This window comes from Anomaloglossus baeobatrachus, chromosome 2 (assembly GCF_048569485.1).
Source record: "Anomaloglossus baeobatrachus isolate aAnoBae1 chromosome 2, aAnoBae1.hap1, whole genome shotgun sequence".
Classification (NCBI taxonomy): Eukaryota; Metazoa; Chordata; class Amphibia; order Anura; family Aromobatidae; genus Anomaloglossus; species Anomaloglossus baeobatrachus.
The window spans coordinates 324,224,768-324,240,827 of NC_134354.1; the positions used below are offsets into that span (position 1 = coordinate 324,224,768).

At 46.0% G+C, this 16,060-nt stretch overlaps 1 protein-coding gene across 2 annotated transcripts in view; it reads left to right on the plus strand.

Annotated features, from left to right (window-relative positions):
* SLC9A1 (solute carrier family 9 member A1) overlaps positions 1-16,060 on the plus strand; it is a 246,355-nt gene that overhangs the window by 84,015 nt on the left and 146,280 nt on the right. The gene's annotated exons all lie outside the window — the stretch shown is intronic.

The following is a 16,060-nucleotide window of genomic DNA, read 5'->3' on the forward strand; positions in this document are numbered from 1 at the left end:
CATTTTTACCTCATTTTGCCCAATGCATTGAAGTCAAATCTATTGACTGAAAGGATTTAAAAACGCTGGAAAATTGCAAAAAGAATTGACATGCTGCATATTCAAAAACGCTGCCAAGATGCAGCCAAAAAAAGATGCACTGTGTAGACAGCACAATCGAAATCTCATAGACTTGCTGGGAAAAGGAAATGCATGCACTTAGCTGCATCTTTGTGACCTCAAAAAATGCACCAAAAACGCAGTAAAAGATGCAGTGTGTGAACATAGCCTAACCAGTTCAGGAGTGGACCATGTTTTACCACTCCAGACTGCTAGATTACATTCACTGATTAACCATTTTAGGAGTGGACCATTTTTTTTTTCCACTCCAGACTGCTAGACCACATTCCCTGATTAACCATTTCAGGAGTTTTTTCCCACTGCTGAGTCCCATTTTTAGTTTTGAACAAGCAATTTTAACAGCTATTAAAAATAAGAAAAATAATTTCAGATATTCAAATATTTTATTTTATCTACATTTTTTTTATATCTAGACGGAGTATGTAAAACATTAAAATAAATACATGTTTTTTGTTGTTTTTTTTGTTTTTCTTTGTGTGACCACAAGAGAACCATAAAAAAAAAAAAATTGTCGCTTCCTGTGTAGAAATTTTTATATATTGGACATGGGGTTTTTTTTGTTTGTTTTTTAGGTGGGATTGGGGTATAAACAACAACGTGAATTGGTTGTCTTTTTTTTTTTTTATTAGATTTTTTTTTTTTTCATCCCTTTTTTTTCTTTATCCTTCAAGTGATTCCACACTGTGAATTCTCTCCCTCCATGAGGGTGTAAAAGACCATTGGAAGACATTTTAAAGTACTCATTCTTTTTATTGCTGATTTCCACTGTAGATGGGGCTGGTACTAGCCTCAGGAACATCAGAATTTCAGCCTTCTGGCTGGATAGCAGCGCTTACTGGATCTCCTAGGAACCAGCAGCTACTGCTCCCCCTCTTCACCCTGCGATCATATGCTCATTGGGTCCAGTTGATGAAGAACTCAATGCTTTGTAATCTGTAGAAAAAAATGCTTGTTCATTATTGTGTATATAGCAATCTGGAAGGCAAACATGAGAATATATCATGTCTACCTTCTGAATGGGGAGTCTGGCTGTGTCTGACGGCTGGATTATTCCACCTAAAGCTGCTTAATCTACTGGAATACTCTGCATTGACATTTTAGAATGTTATTTGCGTAGCTCACAAATGTTTAAAGTTTATGGGCAGTTAAAGGAGTTGTCCGACATTAGCTTACCAAAAAGTTTTGAGTTTCTGTGCTGTATTGTCATATAAATCACCCCTACATTATTTTTTGTTTTCTAACTTTTGTTCCTCTTGAATTATCCCTTTATTCTCTGCAGCTGTTTGTTTACATTCAGCTCCAGCAAACTGACCTCTTCCTGTGCTAAACCTCAGTCAGAGCTGGCACTGCCCGGCCTCAGTGTCCAGCCCCGCCTCCTGCACACACATTCCCTGACAGTATTCTGCCCAGAACCTGATCTGTTATCACTCTAGCATTGGAAATAACAGCCCCATATCGGGCTCTGCACCCCCCCGCCACATAGGGCTCTGCACCCCCCGCCACATAGGGCTCTGCACCCCCCCGCCACATAGGGCTCTGCACCCCCCCGCCACATAGGGCTCTGCACCCCCCCGCCACATAGGGCTCTGCACCCCCCCGCCACATAGGGCTCTGCACCCCCCCGCCACATAGGGCTCTGCACCCCCCCGCCACATAGGGCTCTGCACCCCCCCGCCACATAGGGCTCTGCAGCCCCCCCACCACATAGGGCTCTGCACCCCCCCACCACATAGGGCTCTGCACCCCCCCCACCACATAGGGCTCTGCACCCCCCCCACCACATAGGGCTCTGCACCCCCCCACCACATAGGGCTCTGCACCCCCCCCACCACATAGGGCTCTGCACCCCCCCCACCACATAGGGCTCTGCACCCCCCCCACCACATAGGGCTCTGCACCCCCCCCCACCACATAGGGCTCTGCACCCCCCCCCCACCACATAGGGCTCTGCACCCCCCCCACCACATAGGGCTCTGCACCCCCCCCCACCACATAGGGCTCTGCACCCCCCCCACCACATAGGGCTCTGCACCCCCCCCACCACATAGGGCTCTGCACCCCCCCACCACATAGGGCTCTGCACCCCCCCCACCACATAGGGCTCTGCACCCCCCCACCACACACATATTGGGCTCACACACACATCAGGCTCTGCACCCCACCACCACATAGGGCTCTGCACCCCCACACCACATCGGGCCCTGCACCCCGCCCCACACACACATCGGGCTCTGCGCCGCACACACACATTGGGCTCTGCGCCGCACACACACACCACACACACACATTGGGCTCTGCGCCGCACACACACACACACATCGGGCTCTGCGCCCCACACACACACACACACACACACACACACACACACACACACACACACACACACACTCTGCGCCCCACAGACACACACACATCGGGCTCTGCACCCCACACACACACATTGGGCTCTGCGCCCCTACACACACACACACACTGCTCTCTACCGACCCCCCCCACCATCGTTCTGCACCGACACCCCCCCGCCCCCCCATCGTTCTGTACCTAACCCTACCCCCATAGGGAACACATGTAGGCTACATTCACATGACCATTCCGTTTTTGCGGACCACAAAAAACGGAAGCAGCAAGAAAGATAAATAGATGAGTAGATATAGAGATGGATAGAGACAGAGGGATGAATGAATGAATGAACAGATAGATGAGAAAGACATATAATGTCCCACCCCCCTGCATATTCTAAGCTGGCACCCTTTAGTGACTTTCATGTGGCACTAAAGGGTGTTTAGCCTTGTATTTAGCCAAAAAATAAATAATTAAAAAAAAGATGACGTGGGATCCCCCCTATCTTTTGTAGCCAGCTAGAGTAAAGCAGATGGCTGCAGCCTACAAACCACAGCTGGCAGCTTCACCTTGGCTGGTAATCCAAAACAGAGGGCACCCCACACTGTTACTTTAAATTAAATAAATAATTTAAAACAAAAAACGTGGGGTCCCCCCCAAATTGGATCACCAGCCAAGGTAAAGCAGACAGCTGTGGTCTGGTATTCTCAGACTAGGGAGGTCCACTGTTATTGGGCACTCCCCAGCCTAATAATTACAGGCTATAGCAGCCCCAGAAGTGGCGCATCCATTAGATGTGCCAATCCTGGCACTTTGCCCCAGCTCATCCCGTGCCCTGGTGCAGTGGCAAACGGGGTAATATACGGGGTTGATGCCAGATGTGTAATGTCACCTGGCATCAAGCCCAGCAGTTAGTTATGTCAAGCGTCTATCAGATACCCGACATCATAACCCAGTCAGTAATAAAAAAAAAAAAAATAGACAACAAAAAAGTTTTATTTGAAAAAAACACTCCCCAAAATATTCTCTTTCACCAATTTATTGAAAAGAACAATCAAATCTGGGTCCGGCAAAATCCAATAAGGGGGTCCCACGACGATCCATACCATAGTCAATGCTCCAGTCAATGACAAACAGAATGTTCCCCATTGTCTGGGAGCATAGTGCAGTGACCTGAGCTTAACATCAATAGGTCAGCCCAGGTCACTGCAGGGGATGACGAGCGCTGCTGTCAGGAGGTTGGATGAGATCATTACCTGCTGTGACGATCTCCTGCACTCCTGACGTCAGCGCTGTCCCTGCCTTATATGCCCGCCGCGTTTTCAGCTAAGAATCGCGGGAGCCCGTGATGTCACCGCTAGTGACAGTCTCGGGCCACCCGCGACACGTGACGTGAAAACACGGCAGGCAGGAAGGCAGTGACAGTGCTGATGTCAGGAGGGCAGGAGATCGTCACAGCAGGTAATGATCTCATCCAACCTTCTGACAGCAGCGCTCGTCATCCCCGCGGCTGCCCGCACTGCAGTGTGAGCAGCTGGTGATTCTGCAGTGCGGACAGACACTGACATACTGCTGTGCGAGCAGCCGCGGGGCTGGCAAGGAGCGAGACACAGACTGCACGGGCACTCCTGCTATCCTGAGCAGGGGGCCCGGTGCTGGCGGTGACACCGTGGGCGGGGAGAGTACGGGGTGCAGGGTAATGTGTGGGAGGGTGCAGGGAAGGGGGCGGGGACTCCACGCACTGTACCCGCCCAGCAGGGTGGCAACAAGTTGTTCACAGATTTGCATGTCAACATGGTCCTGCGCATGTTGACATGAAATGACCGGAAGCAGCTAAATCGCGGCAGGAGCGGTCACATGACCGCTCTGAGCTGGGGGAGAGGGGGTTATGCGGGCGTCACACAGGACGATCTATCGTGCGATATATCGTCGGGGTCACGGTTTTCGTGACGCACATCCGGCATCGCTTGTGACGTCGTCCCGTGTGACACCTATGAGCGTCTGTAAACGATCGCAAATCGGTTACGAATTGCCAATCGTGTACAGGTCTCTTATTTTAAAAAAATCATTTATTCTACTTAGCGCCGGTTGTTCATCGTACCCGGGGTAGCACACATCGCTCCGTGTGACACCCCGGGAACGATGAACACAGCTTACCTGCGTCCCGCGGCTCCCGCCGGCATTGCGGATGGAAGGAGGTGGGCAGGATGTTTACGTCCCACTCATCTCCGCCCCTCCGCTTCTATTGGCCGGCCGCTGTGTAACGTGGTAGTGACTCCGAACGTCCCTCCCCCTTCAGGAAATGGATGTTCGCCGCCCACAGCGAGGTCGTTCGGCAGGTAAGTACGTGTGACGGCGGTTTAACGACTTTGTGCACCATGGGCAACTAATTGCCCGTGACTCACAAACGACGGGGGCGGGTATGATCGCTCGTGCAATCGCACGATAGATCGTACCGTGTGAAGCCCGCATTACAGTCGGGCAGGTAAGTGGTCACTATCTACTTACCTGCCCCAATGTAGCCCAATAGGGAAATAATAAAAAAAAAAGTCAAAATAAGCCGGATAACCCCTTTTAATAATTAAAACAGTTAAATTGGTGCTCTAGTTTCAAGCAAGGACATTTTTATTCATTGTGTAAACATTTTTTTTTTCACTATTTGCTGTCAACACTATCTGACAGTCTGCAGCAGACACTTCACAATTACAGAGCATGTGTTTGCTGCAGCCAATTAAAGCCAACAGCCAATTACCGTATTTTTCGGACTTTAAGACGCATCGGACTATAAGATGCACCCTTGTTTTAGAGGAGTAAAAAATAGAAAAATTAAAGTAAAAAAATGTGGTCATGACACACTGTTAGGGGGGGAGGGGGGGGGTGTCTGCTGCTGACACTGCTATAGAGGTAATCGTATCCCCAAATTCTGTACTCATATCCTCCACTCTTGGTCCCTTCCTGGTATATATGGCCCCCATCATGAAATATGTATGTTCCCCATCCTTATATGTGTGATCCTCCAACCTGGTGTGTGTGTGTGTGTGTGTGTGTGTGTGTGTGTGTGTGTGTGTGTATATACACACACACACACACACACACACATGATCCAACCCCATCCAGGTGTACAGTAATGCCTTTTATATACTATATTTATTTCTTGCCATACTTTTACAGATGTGATGCTCAACTAGCGTTCAGTTTGGCCTGCCTCCGCATTTGAAACAAAGTCTCCCGTAGCTGACAAGGACCTGCAGTGATGTAGTGAAGAGGCGTGGCACTGTGCTGCTCTGGCCCGCCTCTCTTCATTACATCACTGCAGGTCCTTGTTCAGCTACGGGAGACTTTGTTTCTAGTGCAGAGGCAGGAGCAAACAAAGCAATGTGAGCCGTCAGCACAGAGACTGCGGGCTGTGCTGTGATGGTATGCCGTGCTCTAGCCCGGACACTGCAGAGATCTGCACTTCCTCCGGGCCAGACATGACTGCAACGGCACCCTGCTCCTGCCTCCTAAACAGCGGACACACAGTCTCCCCAGCCGCTGCAGGAAGCCGAGGGCTGGAGCTCCAACGTGTGTCCACTGTTTACATTAAACAAGTATTGATTTGCTGCTCCTCACCTCCGCTTCTAGTCACTGACTGAAGAGAGCTGAGAGAGGTGGGAGGGGAGCAGCTAATGAATATTTGTTAATTTTAAACAGCGGGAACACGTGGTTTCTCCAGCTGCCGGCTTCCTGCAGCAGCGACCCTCCCAGTCTCCTGTGATCCCACTCCACAGTTGTTCCCTCTCCACAGCTCCCTAACCCGCAGGTACCCCCCCCCACACTTTGACATTCGGACTATAAGACGCACCCCACACTTTCCTCCCAAGTTTGAAGTAAAAAAAGTGCGTCTTATAGTCCGAAAAATACGGTATGCTGTACATAAGAGCTCACTGGTGGTGACCGCAGCCTATAGTGGCCAAATCTGGTGACAGGTTCCCTTTAAATCAACCCAGCATCCGATATTTCTATAACAGGTATGCCTGTATTCAGCATCTTAGTGCTAGTATGGCACTGCCTTTAGTTCATATTGCAGAATCCTGCTGGTTGGTCCTCTTTAAAGAATTACTTGCAATCTTGTGCTGTAATGTTTGTATACTTTTTTAGTTCCCATCCCCGGCCGAGGAGCTGTAATATATTCAGATCATGTCCCTGCATGGTCAGACACGGCCATTACACAGTACATAGCAGGGACACATATATTACATTATCTCATCACAGGAACATGTTTTTTAAATACGTCCACTTGTGGAACTTATTATGCTTCCAAGATCTATTTATTAAAATTAAGTTTATTTGTGGGTACACCCCTTTAAAAAAATTAAGGCCTAGCATGGAAAAGCAAGCTTATACAGATCCTTTGATTGAAATCTGAATTTTTTATTTTTTTTTTTTTAAAGCTCCAGCGGTTTTTTTTTTCTTCTTTTTCTCTTTTTAAGCGCTGCATTGGTGCTCTTAACCTAAAATCCCTGCCCCTACTCACCCTGTAGCGTTTTTTTTTCTTGTGCGTCACTCCGGTCCCGCTGCACCATCTTGAGACTGGCCTGAAGTTAGAAGTTGCGTCGCAAGCTCTTAATGAAAGTCTGAGGGCCAGAACTAGGTTCTCATAGATATACATTGAAGAGTGTCCTCCAGCTCACCAGCTCGCTCCATGAAACACTGGAGCAGCCGACAGATCACAAACATGAGAAGACCGACCGAAGTGGCGCGGATAATAGTTTAACCCCTTAGTGACGGAGCTAATTTTCACCTTAATGACCAGACCAAATTTTGCAATTCTGACCAGTGTCACTTTATGAGGTTATAACTCTAGAACGGATCCCGGTGATTCTGAGATTGTTTTTTCGTCACATATTGGACTTCGTGTTAGTACCAAATTTAGGACAATATTTTTTGCGTTTATTTATGAAAAAAATTGAATATTGGCAAAAATTTTGAAAATTTTGCAATTTTCAACTTTTGAATTTTTATACCGTTAAACCAGAGATTTCTGTGACACAAAATAGTTAATAAATAACATTTCCCACTTATCTACTTTACATCAGACCAATTTTGGAAACAAAATTTTTTTTTGTTAGGAAGTTAGAGGGGTTCAAAGTTTATCAGCGATTTCTCATTTTTACATCAAAATTTACAAAACCATTTTTTTAGGGACCACATCACATTTGAAGTGACTTTGAGAGGCCTAGATGACAGAAAATACCCAAAAGTGACACCATTCTAAAAACTGCACCCCCCAAAGTACTCAAAACCACGTTCAAGAAGTTTATTAACCCTTCAGGTGCTTCACATGAACAAAAGCAATGTGGAATGAAAAAAAAGCAAAAATTAAATTTTACCTAAAAATGTTGCTCTAACCCAAATTTATTCACTTTTAGAAGAAATAACACAACAAAATGGACCCCAAAACTTGTTCCCCACTTTCTTATGAACGCGCCAATACCCCACATGTGATCAGAAACCTCTGTTTGGACAAATGGGAGGGCTCGGAACAGAAGGAGCAATATTTGAATTTTGGAAAGCAAATTTGGCTGAAATAGATTGCGGGCACCATGTTGCATTTACATGTCCGCCAAGGTACCTAAACAGAAGAAATCCCTCACAAGTGACACCATTTTGGAAACTAGACCCCTCAAGGCTTCTATCTAGGGGTATAGTGAGCATTTTAGATCCACAGGTACTTCACAGATTTTGTTAACGTTACGTTGTCATATTGAAAATTTTAATAATTTTCTCAAAAATGTTGCTTTAGCATCAATTTTCTCACTTTTTCAAGAGGTAATTCCAAAAATTTGACCTCAAGGTTTGTTAACCACTTTTTTATGAGCGCGGTGATACCTCACATGTGGTCTGAAACCTTTGTTTGGACAAATGGGAGGGCTTGGAACGAAAGGGGCAATATTTGAATTTTGGAAAGGAAATTTGGCTGAAAAAGATTGCGGGCACCATGTCACATTTGGAGGACCCCTAAGGTACCTAAACAGCAGAAACCCCGCACAAGTGACCCCATTTTGGAAACTAGGCCCCTCAAGGAATTTATCTAGATGTTTGGTGAGTACCCTGAACCCCCAGGTGCTTCACAGAATTTTATAACGTTGAGCCATGAAAAAAAAAATAAAATTTTACCACAAAATTGTTATTTCAACCAGGTAGCTTTTTTTTTTACAAGAGTAAAAGGAAAATATTCAGCATAACATTTATTGTGCAATTTCTCCTGAGTTTGGCGATACCTTATATGTGGTGGAAATCAACTGTTTGGGTGCACAGCAGGGCTCGGAAGGGAAGGAGTGCCATTTGACTGCAAAATTGGCTGGAATCAATAGCGGACGCCAGGTTGCATTTGGAGAGCCCCTGAGGTGCCTAAACAGTGGCTGTCCCCCACAAGTGACTCCATTCTGGAAACAAGACACCTCAAGGCTTTTATCTAGGTGTATAGTGAGCAGTTTGAATCCACGAATACTTCACAGATTTTGATAAGCTTAGGTTGCCATATTGAAAATTTTCATTTTTTTCACAAAAATGTTGCTTCAGCATCAAATTTCTCACTTTTTCAAGAGACAACAACAAACCGTGGACCCAACAGGTTGTTATCCAATGTCTTATGAGCACAGGGATACCCCACATGTGGCCAAAAACCTCTGTTTGGATAAATGGGAGGGCTTGGAATGGAAGGAGCACCATTTGAATTCTGGAAAAGTTGAGATAAATTGCGGGCACCATGTCACATTTGCAGGGCCCCTTGGGTACCTATACATTCGAAACCCCCCACAAGTGACTCCATTTTGGAAACTGGATTTTATTCAGGAGTATAGTAGCATTTTGAATCCACAGGTACTTCACAAAAATGTTGCTGTAGCAACAAATGTCTCACTTTTAGGCTATGTGGCCATGATCCAGCGACACGGCGTCTAGTACACAGTGTCAGCCTCCTGCAGAGATGTGAGTGTTGTCCACGGGAGTACGCAGCTGCCCATGCCCACGATTTGGGTTCAGGCCGCTGTGGAGCTCTATGCTACCTGCAGAGAACACTCATCTCCGCAGCATAAATTGACATGCTGAGGCTCGGGAAGCTGCGCCACAGGTCGGTTTATGCTGCGGAGAAGAGAAGTACATTGGGCATGGGATTTCTAAAAATCCTTCCACTGTGCTTCTACTGCACAACGCAGCGTTATGGACGCAGGGAAAACACTCTGCGCCCAAAACGCTGCAAATCCCGATTGTGGGCGCACAGCCTAAAATGCTACAATGGATGAATGGATAGATGTCAAACAAATATAACGTCCCACCCCCTGCATATTCTAAGCTGGCGCCCTTTAGTGCCTTTCATGTGGCACTAAAGGGTGCCTAGCCTTGTATTTAGCCCCCCAAAAAATTAATTAAAATAAACGACGTGGGGTCCCCCCTATTTTTGATAGCCAGCTAGGGTAAAGCAGACAGCTGTAGCCTGCAAACCACAGCTGACAGCTTCACCTTGGCTGGTGATCAATTTGGAGGGCTCCCCAGGCGTTTTTTAAAAAAAAAAAAAAAACGTGGGGTCCCCCCAAATTAGATCACCAGCCAAGGTGAAGCAGACAGCTGGGGTCTGGTATTCTCAGGGTGGGAAGAGCCATGGTTATTGGACTCTTCCCAGCCTAAAAATAGCAGGCCGCAGCCGCCCCAGAAGTGGCGCATCCATTAGATGCGCCAATCCTGGCGCTTCGCTCCAGCTCATCCCGCGCCCTGGTGCGGTGGCAGACGGGGTAATATATGGGGTTGATACCAGCTGTAATGTCACCTGGCATCAAGCCCTGGGGTTAGTGATGTCACGGCATCTGAACAGATACCCGACATCACTAACCCAGTCAAGAAATAGAAAAAAATAAAGACAAAAAAAAAATTTATTTGAAAAAAAACTCCCCGAAACATTCCTCTTTTACCAATTTATTGTAAATAAATAAATTTCGGTCGCTGTAATCCATTTTTGAGGTCCCTCGGCGACTCTGGATCTTCTAGAATATGGGGGGCACGTTCAGGGAACGTATCCCCCATTTTCTGGAAGAGCAAGCTCTCCATGAGCAGTGTGGGTGCAGTAATCTGAGAATACTGCACTCACACTGCCCCGGTCCAACCTAGGGCAGAGTGACCTGCAGTAACCTCATTCCAGAATATGAGGGGCACGCTCACAGAACGTACCCCCCATTTTCTGGAACAGCAGCCTCTCCATGTGAGGAGTGTGGCTGCAGATCACTGCACTCACCCTCCCCCGGTCCACAGTGGAGCCTGTGCATCAGCGACGTCAGCAGGATCCCTGTGCAGGGATCCAGCTGACAGCCGCTGTCTGCGCATGCGCCGCCAGCATTCAAGAGAAGGAGGCGGCGTGATCGCGGGGCCGGAGCACCAGCAGACAGGTAACGTATGACCGGGGGCTGGGGGGGGTGACGGAGGGTGACGGGGGGGACCTGGGGACAACTTTCTGCCGCATGTGACGTGTCACATGCGGCAGAAAGAGTAGGATGAATGCGGCCGCCATTTTCCACGCTCCGGAGGGGGGAGGGGGGAGGCGGCTCTGGAGAACCGGAGGGGGCTCCGGGGACCAGAGATCTCCGGTGTACCGGAGGAGGGGTCAGGGGGAGGACATTTCCCTCCGATCTGAAATGTTTGATCATTTCAGATCGGAGGGAAATGAATGCAGAGCCGGCGGCGGCGGCAGTTTTCAGCGCGCGTCGGCGCCATCTTGGATTTTCCGGAGGGGGGGTAGGGGTGGTGGGGGGACTCTCCGGTACCGGGGGCTTTGGGGGCACTAGAGGATTATATTTATTTCTCATCTGACATGTTTGATCACGTCAGATGAGAAATAAATCAATTTTACCGGCCATTTTTTTTTTTTTAATGTTGTCGCCGGTATACGGTGTATACCGGCGATCGCATTAACGGGGTCCAAAAAAAACACCCCGATTCATAATCTTGGGGGTCTCAGCTACCTCCGGTAGCTGAAACCCCCGAGATTTTTCGTCACTGGGGGGCGCTACAAGCTTTTTCCGGCCTGACGTCTCAAGACGTCGGAACAGAATAAGTACCCTGTTTTTCCGACGTCTTGAGACGTTAGGCCGTCGCTATGGGGTTAAGACGCCGGATGGCGAGTATAAGACTTGGGGCAGAAGACTTAGTTTTAAATTACCATTCTAGTGGTGAAATAAAAAAAAACACTGAAGAGTTGCTTTAATGCCGACATAAGCAAAAAAAAAAAAAAGTTATTTTATTTTTTCTCAATAGAATAATTATAATAACACCTATACAAGTTCAGTATCACTGCAATTGTAGTGACCTAGAGAATGTTTACCGTTCATTTTAATGCACAGTGAATGCATAAAAACAATGGTGGAGTTGTTTTTTCACCTCCCTTGGAATTCTTTTTATCTAAGTACATGAATACAAAACAGCTCTTGTATTGCTATGTTGAAAGAAAAAATATATATATATATATATATATATATATATATATATATATATATATATATATATATCTCAAAAGGAAGAAGGAGAGTCTCACTCCGTTAAGATCTCAGTGTTGTTCCATCTTTATTTCACATTTACATGCAGGTACAAGCGGTAGGGGAGGTGAGGCGTGCCATCCAACGCCGGACCACGGCGTGCGGTTTCGCTAATGTTTAGCTTCAACGGGTCCAGTGCAATTTGCTATGCAGGGGGCCTTCTTTTGCTAGCTCTTGAAGATCCCTATCATTTTTTATCAGGTGCCAATGCTTTTTTATGCTGGATCTCACAGTGTCAAACATGGAATTATATCTGAAATTAAAGGCACATCTTTCTACGGGGATTTTTTTAGGTATTTGTTTAGATGTTTTTTTCGCAGACTTATTTTGCTCGGTGGCCCCAGTTGAGGCCCTATCAAGGGCAGCATCTATAACCATGGATGGGTAACCCCGCTCAAATAACCGTGTCTTCAACTGAGAGGCCTGTTCCCTGAATCTGAGAGGATTGTTGTTGACTCTTTTCAATCGCAAGAATTGGCTGTATGGGAGTGAAGTTCTGGTGCGGGATGGGTGAGCACTGCCATAATGTAACAGGTTGTTAACCGCTGTGGGTTTTCTATGGACCTCCCTCAGGAGGGTCCCGTCATTCACTGTCAGCTTGACGTCCAGGAAAATTAGTTCCTGGCCCCCAAACTGACTAGTGAAGAGCATATTAAATGTATTCCTGTCATTCAAATAGGTGACAAATTGATCAAACTCTTGCTCAGTGCCATCCCAAACCAGAAACACATCATCCACATATCTTGCGTATCTTTTTATGTGCTTAAGAAAAGGTTACCAATACCATAGATTAGGTCGTCCTCTAAGGCCACCAAGAACAAGTTTGCGAAAATGCAAGCTGCGGGGGTACCCATCGCTGTACCCCCGCATTGCAAATACCATTGCTCCCCAAAAGTGAAAGCATTGTGGCTTAATACAAAAATGAAAGCCTCTGCCACGAATGTCACAAGGGAGGGATCCTGTCCAAAATTGGTCAGAACTTTTTTGATAGTCTGCACACCCAGATCCTGTGGGATCCAGGTGTACAGACTCTCAATATCTAAAGATGCCAACTGAAATCCACTTTGCCACTGAAAATCATCCAGCATTTCCACAAAGTCACCTGTGTCCCAAACGTAAGAGGGAATCATTTTAACCAATGGCTTCAAAAGCCATTCAAGGTATTGTGATAGGGGTTCGGTCACAGATCCTATGCCCGAGATTATTGGGCGGCCGGGGAGGGAAATCAAGTCTTTATGCACTTTCGGTAAATAATACCAATGTGCTTTCTTTGGGTATACAGGTAGTAATTTTTCTGCTGAACTTTTTGTTAGAATTTTATTGTAAACCCATTTAAATAGAAAACTTCTCAGTTGTTTCACAGGTCGGATCGCTAGACAGTTTTTTATAAACACTGGTATTATTTAGTTGTCTTTCAGACTCATTTTGATATGCTTTTTTGTCAGTAGGACTATAGCACCCCCCTTGTCAGCCCTTCTGATTATTATATCCTGATTGCTTTGCAAACTCTTGAAGGCCTTTAGTTCCTTTTGGGTTAAGTTACTCACGGGTGGGGAGTATCTGAGGGCCTCTAGGTCTCTTATTACCAATTCTTGGAATAGATCTATATTGTTGCCCGGAGTAGATGGAGGAAAAAACGTGGATTTTAGACCCTTTTTGAAAGGATTAGCTAGTGTAATCAAGATTTTTTTACCGCAGGGTCTACAAAATCAGGAACAGGGTTTGCCAAGCTGAGAAGTAAATGTACGTCTTTCTCCAATGCGGGTGTGTCTCCTTGGCCTCCAAAGAAGCCAAGGGGGCCCACCCCACATTGTAGCTCTCCTATTGTGGATGGTTGAGTACTTTTTTCTGGGTATTATAGTATTTTTTAAGGTGCAGTTTCCTGCAACCCTTATAGAGATCTATCCGAAAATCAGTTATATTAAAACTCTCAGGTAGGCAGAAATTTAACCCCTTTCTGAGCACGGAGTACATGTCATCTGTAAGGGAAAAAGGTGTTAGATTAAGCACAGTATGCACACATTCAACATTTTTTTCAGAAACCATGGGCTCGTCTGACAGAGCATTAGCCCCGTCAGATGATACATAATTTTTTATGTCCTCCAGGACACCTGTTTTCACTTCCCAGGATTGGGTATCCCCTCTCCGTCCCTGTCTGCCACCCCTCCTAAACCGCTTTCTAAAGGGGCGGCAGACGAGGAGGTAGCCTAAGAGGCGGCAACAGGTAGTGGTTTTTTATGCCTGACCACGAACTCCTCACCCACACTGGAGTCGGAATCCGTGGTCCATGCACTTTTTTTCTTATTCATATTCCTGTTAGGATTCCTTGGATAAGGTCTCCTAAAATTAACAGTCGAAGACCGAGTTTTATTCCAGGAGAAGACTTGCTGATTATCATAGTCCATCTTGTCTCTGATATATTTTTCTCTTCTTCTTTCTTTTATTTGTGCTTGTAGTGGTAATAATTTCTTATCTAGTTTAATCAAGAAAGTTTTCCAGGCATCCTCCGTGATGCGGTTTTCTAATTCCTTTCTTAGTTTTAAAAGTTCGCTAGTCATTTTGGCATGCTCCTCCTCGTTTTTAGCTAGTACAATCTGAAGAAATTTCATAGAGCACTCTTGCTGTGCATTGTCCCATTCCCTTTTAAAGGCTTTCAATTTTGTATTAAGCCACAATGCTTTCACTTTTGGGGAGCAATGGTATTTGCAATGCGGGGGTACAGCGATGGGTACCCCCGCAGCTTGCATTTTCGCAAACTTGTTCTTGGTGGCCTTAGAGGACGACCTAATCTATGGTATTGGTAACCCTTTTCTCAAACACATAAAAAGATACGCAAGATACAGTTAGGTCCAGAAATATTTGGACAGTGACACAATTTTCGCGAGTTGGGCTCTGCATGCCACCACATTGCATTTGAAATGAAACCTCTACAACAGAATTCAAGTGCAGATTGTAACGTTTAATTTGAAGGTTTGAACAAAAATATCCTATAGAAATTGTACGAATTGTACACATTTCTTTACAAACACTCCACATTTTAGGAGGTCAAAAGTAATTGGACAAATAAACCAAACCCAAACAAAATATTTTTATTTTCAATATTTTGTTGCGAATCCTTTGGAGGCAATCACTGCCTTAAGTCTGGAACCCATGGACATCACCAAACGCTGGGTTTCCTCCTTCTTAATGCTTTGCCAGGCCTTTACAGCCGCAGCCTTCAGGTCTTGCTTGTTTGTGGGTCTTTCCGTCTTAAGTCTGGATTTGAGCAAGTGAAATGCATGCTCAATTGGGTTAAGATCTGGTGATTGACTTGGCCATTGCAGAATGTTCCACTTTTTTGCACTCATGAACTCCTGGGTAGCTTTGGCTGTATGCTTGGGGTCATTGTCCATCTGTACTATGAAGCGCCGTCCGATCAACTTTGCGGCATTTGGCTGAATCTGGGCTGAAAGTATATCCCGGTACACTTCAGAATTCATCCGGCTACTCTTGTCTGCTGTTATGTCATCAATAAACACAAGTGACCCAGTGCCATTGAAAGCCATGCATGCCCATGCCATCACGTTGCCTCCACCATGTTTTACAGAGGATGTGGTGTGCCTTGGATCATGTGCCATTCCCTTTCTTCTCCAAACTTTTTTCTTCCCATCATTCTGGTACAGGTTGATCTTGGTCTCATCTGTCCATAGAATACTTTTCCAGAACTGAGCTGGCTTCATGAGGTGTTTTTCAGCAAATTTAACTCTGGCCTGTCTATTTTTGGAATTGATGAATGGTTTGCATCTAGATGTGAACCCTTTGTATTTACTTTCATGGAGTCTTCTCTTTACTGTTGACTTAGAGACAGATACACCTACTTCACTGAGAGTGTTCTGGACTTCAGTTGATGTTGTGAACGGGTTCTTCTTCACCAAAGAAAGTATGCGGCGATCATCCACCACTGTTGTCATCCGTGGACGCCCAGGCCTTTTTGAGTTCCCAAGCTCACCAGTCAATTCCTTTTTTCTCAGAATGTACCCGACTGTTGATTTTGCTAC